Source organism: Phocoena phocoena, chromosome 4 (genome assembly GCF_963924675.1).
Source record: "Phocoena phocoena chromosome 4, mPhoPho1.1, whole genome shotgun sequence".
Classification (NCBI taxonomy): domain Eukaryota; kingdom Metazoa; phylum Chordata; class Mammalia; order Artiodactyla; family Phocoenidae; genus Phocoena; species Phocoena phocoena.
In genome coordinates this window covers 7,388,157-7,400,228 of record NC_089222.1, presented here as the reverse complement: position 1 = coordinate 7,400,228, position 12,072 = coordinate 7,388,157, and positions in this window count along the sequence as shown.

Sequence of the window (12,072 nt, the reverse complement as noted above, 5' to 3'; positions counted from 1 at the left end):
TAACCTTTGCTCTATTTCTTATTTCAACATATGCCTCTTAAATCTTTATATCCATTATTATTAAGACCTAGACTAGAGGTCAAATAATGGAGCACGGATCTTCAACTCTGTCATATCTTAGCTGCATGATCATTAGCCTGTTTCTTCATCAGTTTCGTTTTAGAGGAAGGAGAAATGAACATGACAGCATTTTGTAATGCTGCAAAAAAGTAGGGCACTATTAGTCATAGTCTCTCAGCTTCTAGTAAATTGGCCAGATTGACAGTACAGAGAAGAGAAAACAACTAAAATGTTCAGATTAATCCACAGAATACTGTTAAGGGCTTCAATAAGAGATCACCACAGTCCCAAAGATAAGTCTGCTTGTGGAGTGAAATTCTACTTGTTTCTCATGTAATGAAGATATGGCAAAAGGATCTTATAGCCTATAATATTACCTTTTCATGAAAGTTTTATGAGTATTGATAAGATAAAATATATGTAAAGAACTTATCTCTGAAAAGAAAATTGAAATACAATAAAATTTAAAATATTGCCTTAATACATGGTTAAAAAAACAAAAAGATGACCAAGAATAGAATATGAAATCAATGCATTATGTTATATGTTCTATATATAAATGGGTCCTTATGTATAGATTTGCTGTAAATTGGACATTCAACAATTCATTTTTCTCACAGCTCTTGGTTTTTCTTGATTTTGAACTCTTTGTCCTGATAATTCTCCTGTGAGGAAGTTCTAGTTGCTGTGGGTAAGAAGTTACCATGTTTATAAGCATGCTGATCTTATTGTATTAGCAAAAGATAACAATCAAGTGAATTGTTCTTTCAAACCCAGAAGTGGCAAAATACTAAACCACACCTTAAGAAAGATAAATGGTGAGCTCTAAATCTTTGGAGCAATGAACAATTTCAGAGCAAGGAAAAGAGATGATTTTGTGAGCCAAAGACTCACAAAGTTGTTCCAGTGTGCTGCAGCTCTGGTGAGAGACAAAAGAATTACGTCTCACAGATAGTCCAGCAATAGGCTATCGGTAGCTTATGGCCTGGCAAGGTCAAGACCCAGAACTGGGCCAGTGGTGCAGGATGGCTGTCAGAGCCATCATCTCAGAGAACCCAGATAGTAATTTACTAAAATAGGCCATTTAGAGAAATGGAGCCAGGATAGGCCATTTCCCAGAAATGGATAGCATGGCCATTCTCTGTGTGGTTTTGCACATGAATAGCCTGAAAATTTAGAGGAGGACAGAGGGAGAGCCTGACAAAGCCATAAGATAATAGAAATTGAAAGACATAATGGGGAAAAATTTGAGAATCTCAGATTTAACAGAGGCATCCGGGGACATTAGATGGAGCAATTCTAAGGCTGGTAGCCTATAGCATGTGGTATCTCCTGTCTTACTGACAAAGGATTCTGAAGAAAATAAATAAAATGGAATTTGTTATCTGATATCATTTTACGTTATAGAAAGTTATTTAGATTTGAGATGGTCAAATTATTCTAGTACCAGGATCCCAGGTATAAAGTCACTACATTCTTTTTTTTTTAACATCTTTATTGGAGTATAATTGCTTTACAATGGTGTGTTAGCTTCTGCTTTATAACAAAGTGAATCAGTTATACATATACATATGTTCCCATATCTCTTCCCTCTTGTGTTTCCCTCCCTCCCACCCTCCCTATCCCACCCTCTAGGTGGTCACAAAGCACCAAGCTGATCTCCCTGTGCTATGGGGCTGCTTCCCACTAGCCATCTATTTTACGTTTGGTAGTGTATACATGTACATGCCACTCTCTCACTTCATCACAGCTTACCCTTCCCCCTCCCCATATCCTCAAGTCCATTCTCTAGTAGGTCTGTGTCTTTATTCCTGCCTTACATCTAGGTTCTTCATGACATTTTTTTTTCTTAGATTCCATATATATGTGTTAGCATACGGTATTTGTCTTTCTCTTTCTGACTTACTTCACTCTGTATGACAGACTCAAGGTCCATCAATCTCACTACAAATAACTCAATTTCATTTCTTTTTATGGCTGAGTAATATTCCGTTGTGTATATGTGTCACATCTTCTTTATCTGTTCATCCACTGATGGACAATTAGGTTGCTTCCATCTCTTGCCTATTGTAAATAGAGCTGTAATGAACATATTGGTACATGACTCTTTTGGAATTATGGTCTTCTCAGGGTATATGCCCAGTAGTGGGATTGCTGGGTCATATGGTAGTTCTATTTGTACTTTTTTAAGGAACCTCCATACTGTTCTCCATAGTGGCTGTACCAATTCACATTCCCACCAGCAGTGCAAGAGTGTTCCCTTTTCTCCACACCCTCTCCAGCATTTATTGGTTCTAGATTTTTTGATGATGGCCATTCTGACGGGTGTGAGATGATATCTCATTGTAGTTTTTATTTGCATTTCTCTAATGATTAATGATGTTGAGCATTCTTTCATGTGTTTGTTGGCAATTTGTATATCTTCTTTGGAGAAATGTCTATTTAGGTCTTCTGCCCATTTTTGGATTGGGTTGTTTGTTTTTTTGTTATTGAGCTGCATGAGCTGCTTGTATATTTTGGAGATTAATCCTTTGTCAGTTGCTTCATTTGCAAATATTTTCTCCCATTCTGAGGGTTGTCTTTTGGTGCTGTTTATGGTTTCCTTTGCTGTGCAAAACTTTGAAGTTTCATTAGGTCCCTTTTGTTTATTTTTGTTTTTACTTCCATTTCTCAAGGAGGTGGGTCAAAAAGGATCTTGCTGTGATTTATGCCATAAAGTATTCTGCCTATGTTTTCCTCTAAGAGTTTGATAGTGTCTGACCTTAAATTTAGGTCTTTAATCCATTTTGAACTTATTTTTGTGTATGGTGTTAGGGAGTGTTCTAATCTCATACTTTAACATGCAGCTGTCCAGTTTTCCCAGCACCACTTATTGAAGAGGCTGTCTTTTCTCCACTGTATATTCTTGCCTCTTTTATCAAAGATAATGTGACCATATGTGCGTGGGTTTATCTCTGGGCTTTCGATCCTGTTCCATTGATCTATATTTCTGTTTTTGTGCCAGTACCATACTGTCTTGATTACTGTAGCTTTGTAGTATAGTCTGAAGTCAGGGAGCCTGATTCCTCCAGCTCCGTTTTTCGTTCTCAGGATTGCTTTGGCTATTCGGGGTCTTTTATGTTTCCATACAAATTGTGAAATTTTTTGTGCTACTTCTGTGAATAATGCCAGTGGTAGTTTGATAGGGATTGCGTTGAATCTGTAGATTGCTTTCAGTAGTAGAGTCATTTTCACAATGTTGATTCTTCCAATCCAAGAACATGGTATATCTCTCCCTCTATTTGTATTATCTTTAATTTCTTTCATCAGTTTCTTATAATTTTCTGCATACAGGTCTTTTGTCTCCTTAGGTAGGTTTATTCCTAGATATTTTATTCTTTTTGTTGCAATGGTAAATGGGAGTGTTTTCTTAATTTCACTTTCAGATTTTTCATCATTATTGTATAGGAATGCCAGAGATTTCTGTGCATTAATTTTGCACCTGCTCCTTTACCAAATTCATTGATTAGCTCTAGTAGTTTTCTGGTAGCATCTTTAGGATTCTCTATGTATAGTATCATGTCATCTGCAAACAGTGACAGCTTTACTTCTTCTTTTCTGATTTTGATTACATTCATTTCCTTTTCTTCTCTGATTGCTGTGGCTAAAACTTCCAAAACTAAGTTGAATAAGAATGGTGAGAGTGGACAACCTTGTCTTGTTCCTGATCTTAGTGGAAATGGTTTCAGTTTTTCACCATTGAGGACGATGTTGGCTGTGGTTTTGTCATATATGGCCTTTATTATGTTGAGGAAAATTCCCTCTATGCCTACTTTCTGGAGAGTTATTATCATAAATGCAGGTCACCCCATTCTTGTAACCTGAGGTCTGATGTTTCTGTGCTTCCTTCCTTCCTTCCCCCACAACCCTGTGATGAGCCTGAGGAAAAGAGAAGATACAAGATTTTTTATCTACATCCATTTGTTTTCTGTCTGATATTGGAAAGTCCTGTCCAGAGATTTAAGATTCAATGCAGATTTTTCCGGAGAATGAGAAAACGTCACTGCCTTATCATACCTCCACATAGCCATTCCTAATCTTGTTCAATCCATTCTCTCTGCCTGGAATGACATTGCCTCCCTCCCCTTGTTCAAATTTTCCTTATCCTTCAAAGCCTAACTCAATCATCTCTTTTCTCCTATGAAGCCAACTCCAATCCTTTCTCTCCTCAAGCAATTAATTGTGCTTTTTGGAATTATTTTAATAATATGTTAATGCTTGGGTAATATTGTCTTTATTATTGTATTTTACTTATGCATGTCTCTCTTCCCCATGAGGCTAAAAAATAACCTCTGGCGTTGAGATTAGAGTTAAAATCCTGATTTGGCTACTTCTTAGCTGGATAATCTAAGACAAATCACTTGCAAAGCTTTCTATGCCTCAGTATCTTCAAGTATAATGAGGATATAATAATAAAAACACCACATATGATATATTGGCCAGATACTGTAAACTAATACAATTAAAATACTTCCAAAATATCTGGTAGGTAGTCAGTATTCAACAAATGTCAGCTATTGCTATTTCTATTATTTTCTTTGAGGACTTCCAGATTTCACCCTTACTGGTGCATGATAAGTTCCCAAGAATGTTTGCTTGTGACTGAGCAACCCTGATTTTCTCCTAATACACATCAGCACTTTCGATGCATCTTTGGTGAGACAAAAATAATAATAATAATAAAACAATGGGCTTCTCTGATTGGTCAGCACCATATGATGGCTTATGACTTGAAAAATTTGAAATACTAATTTAAAATGAGCAGTGCAGTTTTAAGGGTAGTGAGAGATTATGCCAGGGATTACTTTTCCATGAAAAAGAACATGTCATTGTCATGAATCTGAAGATAGTGCAAGAATCAGAGTTAAGCATGATGTCAAATACTAGGGTATCATCAAAGTTTAGAACGAGCAAATGCACTGGCATGTGAATCTTAAAAGTCAAGATGGATGTGGACCAAGTATGGGGAATCCAAAAGGTGAAACAGAAAGGTATGAGTTGAAGCATGGTTAGAATATCTAATAGGAGGTAACAAGGAGAGTTCAGGTTTAGGAATGAGATATAGAACAACTGGATGACATTTGGGCTGAGCATCTAAGAATAGGCTCACAGCAGGCTGGAACACAGACTGTGGTTTGACTCTTCAAGCTTGGCAATGCTCACTGGTCTTCTACTCTGGCTTAAAGCAGCCTCCTGGTACATGCAGATAAGAAATGGCAGGTGCAAGTTGCTTCCCTGGGTGAGGGAGTGTTTTTCAGATGCCAGTGCCTACAGGGAAGCTTCTTCTCACCAGGCAACTAACAACTATATTAAGTGCCCAAAGCTAATGAAGGATCCCTAAAGGAAAAGATACACTGTGCTAAAACATTTAGTCAAGGATTAAGTTCAATCATTCTAGCTAAATCCATCTTAAAGACAGGGTGCTTACATGAACTTCTTTAATCATGCCTCTATTTTCATAATTCTTTTCTTAAAGCATCTTCTTCCAAAAGTCAATCTATCTTCCATTTATTTACTCAAGTTTTTACTTTTCATTGCCTTAATATTTCCTACACTATTTCTTTCATACAATTGAGGGTGCTTGCTATAAAATCATACTAGTCATTGCCTCATGTAAAGAGGTGATAATTATTTTTCTTTTCTCCTCAACCCATATTGTGGAAACTTCCCACATGCTCTTCTCAATATCTTCTTCCACAGCTGTGCTGCTTGAATACAGGGCCATATGTACCACCTACCTGCCCACATTCACTTGATCATAGAAGTCAGATTCTCTCTTCTAGGGTTTTGTAATTGAGATTCAGAGACTTTCATTACTTCCTGTGGAACCCTTGGATTGGCATGTTATTTAGGCTGCTATAGATCTTTCCTGCCATGTGCAAAGGGCAGTAAATAAAGCTGTTATATTAGGACTTTCTGTTGCAAGATAGAAATACAGCTCATATTCGTTTAAGCAAAAGAGGACAGATATAACTTCACTGAACAATTTTGAGGTATGTAGTTTCATGGATGTCTGTAACAGGGTGTTTATACATATTTATAAAGAACTTTTCATCTTCCAACTCTGTTTTTTTCTATGTTTGTTTTATTCTTTGTCAGGAAAGATGGCTCCAACAGCTACTGTGTATGTGATTCTTAAACATTTTGATCTTAGAACCAGTGAGAGCCCGCATATCAAAACTATATAAGAACACTTACAACTTAACAATAAACCAGTTTTTAAAAGACAAAGGATTTGAAAATTTTACTAAAGAAGATATATGTATTGCAAATAAACATATAAAAAAGTGTTAAATATAATTTGTAACCATTAACTAGTAAGGCTAAAATTTAAAAGACTGACTATACCAAGTGTTGGAAAGAATGTGGAATAACAGAAAAATGTGGTACTTTGAGAAGTTTTACAAAATTAAATAATGTGTTAATAAGACTCAGCAAAAAAGAAATAAAGAGAAAGAAAAAAATATATATATATATTGGAAATATAAGAGGGAATAGGTATTATCATAGACCCTATGGACACTAAGAGGATAAAATTACCAAAATTGAAGAAATAGAAAATATGAATAGCTATATATTTTTAAAAGTGAATTAACTCATAATTAAAATTCTTACAAAGAAAATATCAGACTGGATTGTTATAAACTTATCAAAGTTTTAAGGAAAAAATAGCACAAATTTCATAAAAGCTCTTTTAGAATATAGAAGGAAAAGAATCTCACTTCTTTTATAAATCCAGAATAATCCTGATAAGAAATCATGACAAAGGCATTTTAAGAAAAAAATTATACAATAGTATCACCTATGGATATAGGTACAAAAGACCTTTACAAAAATATTGGCATATGTAATGTAGAAATATATAGAAATGAGCAAATAAGATTTATTGGAGGAAGTCAATTTTGGTTTAACAGTAAAAAAGAACAAAGTAACGTGCTTTATATAATAGAGAAAAATCATATACATAAGAATTTTAAAATGATGAAAAAGCAGTTAACTTTATTCAGCACTCATTTATGAGAAATAAAAATTTTCAGGAAACTACAAATGTAAGGGAACTTTTTCAATTTGGGAAAGTGTATCTCTATTAAAAACTACAGCTAAAATTTTCCACAATAGTGAAATAGTAAACCCTTTCCCCTGGTGGCAAACAAGGCAAGAATGTTGAATCTCACCACTTTTATTCAACCTTGTACTGGAAGTCCAATCTAGTGTAATAAGAAAGGAAAAAGAAATAAAAGCCATAAGAATTGAGGGAAAAAAGTAAAACTTTGCAGGTGATATAATTTTTTATTGTGAACATTCTAAGGCATCTTCTGCACAAATGCTAGAACTAGTACATGAATTTATCATGGTTGCATGATACAAGATCAACATAATTATATATATATGAGCAGAAAACAATTGGAAAATAAAATCCAAAAAACAATTCCATTTATAATTACATCAAAAGCATAAAATAATTAAGAACTGGGCTTCCCTGGTGGCTCAGTGGTTGAGAGTCTGCCTGCCGATGCAGGGGACACAGGTTCGTGCCCCGGTCTGGGAAGATCCCACATGCTGCGGAGCAGCTGGGCCCGTGAGCCATAGCCGCTGAGCCTGCGCGTCTGGAGCCTGTGCTCCGCAATAGGAAAGGCCACAACAGTGAGAGTCTCGCGTACCGCAAATAATAATAATAATAATAATAATAATAATAATTAAGAACCAATTTAATGAAATATATACAAACTTGTAAACTGATAACTAAACACATTTCTGAAAGAAATTAAAGTCCTATGTAAATGGAAATGAATTACACATGGATTAGAAAACTCAATATTGTTTAAATGTCGACTCTTTCCAGATTGGTGAATATATCCCATGTGAACCAATTAAAAATTTCAAGACTTTTGCATAGATTGACAAACTGATTCTAAAATGTATTTGGAAGAGCAAAAGATCTAGAAAAGTGATAACACTGTTCAACATTGTAAAAAAAACAAAGATGGAAAGATTGACATTACCTGATTTCAAAACTTTGTATAAACCTACAGTAATCAACACAGAAAGATATTGGCATAAAGGCTGACAAATATGTCAATGCAATAGAAGAGAGGGTCCCCAAATAGACCTGCATGTATATGGTAAATAGTTATTTGACAAAAGTGCCAGCCAATTGAATGGGGTAAGAAAAGTGTTGTCAAAAAAAACAAAAAAAATCATGCTAGACCAAATATGTGCATATGGGGAGAAAATAAACTTTCATTTCTTCCTTGTACCACCTACAAAACTTAATTATATGCATTGGTTATATACATTGCTGGTGGGAGAGTAACACAGCACAGCCACTTTGGAAAATATTTGGCATTTCCTCATAAAGTTGAAACATAAAAACCACAGCTATAAAACCTCTAAAAGAAAATATTGAAAAATACCTTTACAGTCTTGGGGTAGGCAAAGATTTCTTAGAGAAGACACAGAAAGCACTGACTAAAGAGAAATAATAAATTTGACTTCATTGAATTAAAAACACCTGTTCACCTTAAGCCACTATTACAAAAAGACAAGCCACAACCTGGGAGAGATTTTTTGCAATAAATATTTTTGACAAAGCACTTATCTCCAGAATATATAAAGCACTTCTACCTATAAATTAAAAAGAAAAAACAACTCCATATGAAAATGAGCAAAAGATTGCTAGAGACATTTAACAAAAGACATATAGGTGGTCAACGAGCACATGATATCACTAGTCACTAGTGAAATGCAAAAATACACCTACAATGATGTACTGCTACACATATACTGGAATGGCTAATTAACAAGACTGAAAACATCAATATTGGCAAGTGTGGTGAAACTAAAACCCTCATACATTGCTGGTGTGAGTGTAAAATTTTAAGGCCATTTAGGGAAACTGTTTTGGTAATTTCTCATATAGTTAAGACTCATCTGCTCTATAATCAGAAATTCCTCTCCTAGGTATTTACTCAAGGATATCAAAAAAAAGATATACAGAAAAAGAAGGTTCATAGCAACTTTAGTCACCAAAATAAAAAGCTGGAATAACCCAAACGTCTATTAATAGCTGAATACATAAACAAATTGTGGAGTAGTCATACAAATGGATACTACTTACCAATAAAAAAAATTAACTACTGATACATGCAACGACATGGATGAATTTTAAAAAATATTAAGCAGAAGAAGCCAGACACACACAAAAAAACACACACCATTATTCTATTTATAAAAGCTCAACAGCGGGCAAAATTAATTTATAATCAGAAATCAGAATGTAGTTGCCTAGAGGATGGGACTGGCTAGAAAGAAGCACAAGGTAATTTCCTGGGGTGATAAAAATGTTCTATGTCTTAAGTGTGGTTATATAGGTATGTGCAGTTGTCCAAACACATCATGTATGTTTTATTGTTTGTAAAGTATCCTTAAATTAATACCAAGGGGAGAAAGGGGCTGGAATGAATTGCGAGGTTGGGATTGACAGACATACATAACTATGTATAAAATAGATAACTAATGAGAATTGACTGTATAGCACAGGGAACTCTACTCAGTGCTCTGTGGTGACATAAAAGAGAAGGCAATCCAAAAAAGAGGGGATATATGCATACATACACCTGATTCACTCTGCTGTACAGCAGAAACTAACACAACATTGTAAAGCAACTATACGCCACCAAAAATAAAAAAGATTTAAAAAAGAATCTTAATTAAAAGCAAACTAAAAAGAAACAAGAGACATGTTTTAAAAGTAGAATTAGGAGGAGAAAACAATCAACAGAGCCTCAGCTAAAGACAGTGATCTTTCAATTGGTTTGCAGTTCAAACTTTCAGGCAGCTCAGAAGAATTGGCCTGAACTTCAGGCAGGCCTGCAGTTCTCTTCCGCTTTTTGGCTGTGTGACCTTGAGCCAATGTCTTAACCTTTCTTGGCCTTAACCTGTAAAATGAAGAAATTGGATTAAATGCTGTTTCCTCCAAATGTAGTGAAATGCGTATTAGGCATATGTTGCAAGTTCAATCTCCTTCAGTCATATGGCACTCAGCCAAGTGTCCAAATCTCTTACTGCTGCATATCACTTGTCACCCAGACATTTGTTGTTTTAGCCCAGTGCTGGATCTGTGAAGAAACAGAACTAACATTGTGTCCTCAAGTGTAGAGTTGAGTACTTCCTACCTTGTACCTTGAGATTCTTTCCTGAGGGGAGGATTTGGTCATAGGAAAAAAACTATGACTATGCAGCTTGTTTTGATTTTTAAACAGAAATCAGAGATAGCTGTTTGGAATTCCAGTTCTAGATCTGTGACTTTGATTATTTTAAAATATATTTAAATTATTTAAAAATAATCCACTGGGCCTTATTTTTATCATCTTCAAAATAAAAAGGTTTTCCTGGAGGATATCCAAAATTCATTACAGAAATAATGTCCCCTCTCACCTAGTGTCTCTGCACTTTAGTCTCTTTAAAACATTAGAATTATTTTTTCTAAAATGTCAAACTAATTTTACTCCTCCTGGGGTCAAATCTTTGACTTCCCGTCATCCCAATGCACCATGCAGAGGCTTGCACCTGCAGGTGTCAGGTGGGTTATCTCCAATTACACATCCGTCTGCAGTCGTTTGAACCATTGGTCATTAGGTGTGTTTCAGACACACCAAAAAGTCAACTGTCTCCGTAACATGGCTCATCTGCTCCTTCTGCCTGAGAAACTCATTCACAATTTACTGAGTTAGATTCAAGCTTCAGCTCAAAGTTTTCCTGTCTTTGAAGAATGATTTGATCATTTTCTTCCCTTCTGCTTAACTACCCTCCTCTCCACCCCTATGAGGAGTTAGAAGTCCCTTCTTAGTGGTCCATGTTCCACAGTATTCACATAACTTTGCCTATCTTTAAGAAACAAAACCGCACAAACCCTGCTCCCCCTTCAAACACTTACGCTTATGTGAAACAAAGAAGCTGAATTTACTACCCGATAAGCAAGGGGTAACTGCTCCCCTAGAACACAGACTCTGAACAAAGCAAGAGCCAACCTTAGGTCACGTTTGAAGTGTGCTACTTACTGGTTGGCTGACTTTTAGAATGAAATAATGCCATTTGCAGCAAGGTGGATGGACCTAGAGATTATCATCTAAGTGAAATAAATCAGACAGAGAAAAACAAATATCATATGATATCGCTTATAGGTGGAATCTAAAAAGATGATACAAATAAACTTATTTACAAAACAGAAACAGACTCACAGACTTAGAAAACACACTTATGGTTACCAAAGGGGAAAGGTGAGGGAGGGATAAAATAGGAGTTTGGGATTAACATATACCCACTACTTTATAGATAATAGATAACCAACAAGGATGTACTGTTTAGCACAGGGAACTCTACTCAATATTCTGTAATAACCTATATGGGAAAAGAATCTGAAAAATAATGGATATATGTATATGAATAACTGAATCATTTTGCTGTACACCTGAAACTAACACAACATTGTAAATCAACTATACCCCAATATAAAATAAAAATTAAATTAAAAAAGAAGGAATGGGGTTTAGGGAATGGCTGAATTTCCGAGGCATGGGTTTTGAAAGGAGGCTCCTACTGATGGGCTGAGATTAATACTGATTCTGTGATTACTTATTACAGTTTGAGACTAGAGCCAAAGAATAGATTTTTAAATTCCTAACTTAATCATAATACTTGACATTTCATATATAAGCCATTGATTTTTTTTGTCTCTCTTCTCACTAGACAAAGTTCTTGATGGCTGGAATGCTGTCAAGTTCATCTTTATATCTAATAGATGTTCAAATATGAATGAGTAAATATTTGAAAATATTTTATAATAAATAATTTTGAAATATATTATTTCATGTGTATTTACCAATGGAAGCACAAGTCTAACCCTGGTATCATGATCCTAACTCAATATTTGAAAGTACTTATGGTAGAGCCAAAAAAAGAAATAAATAATAG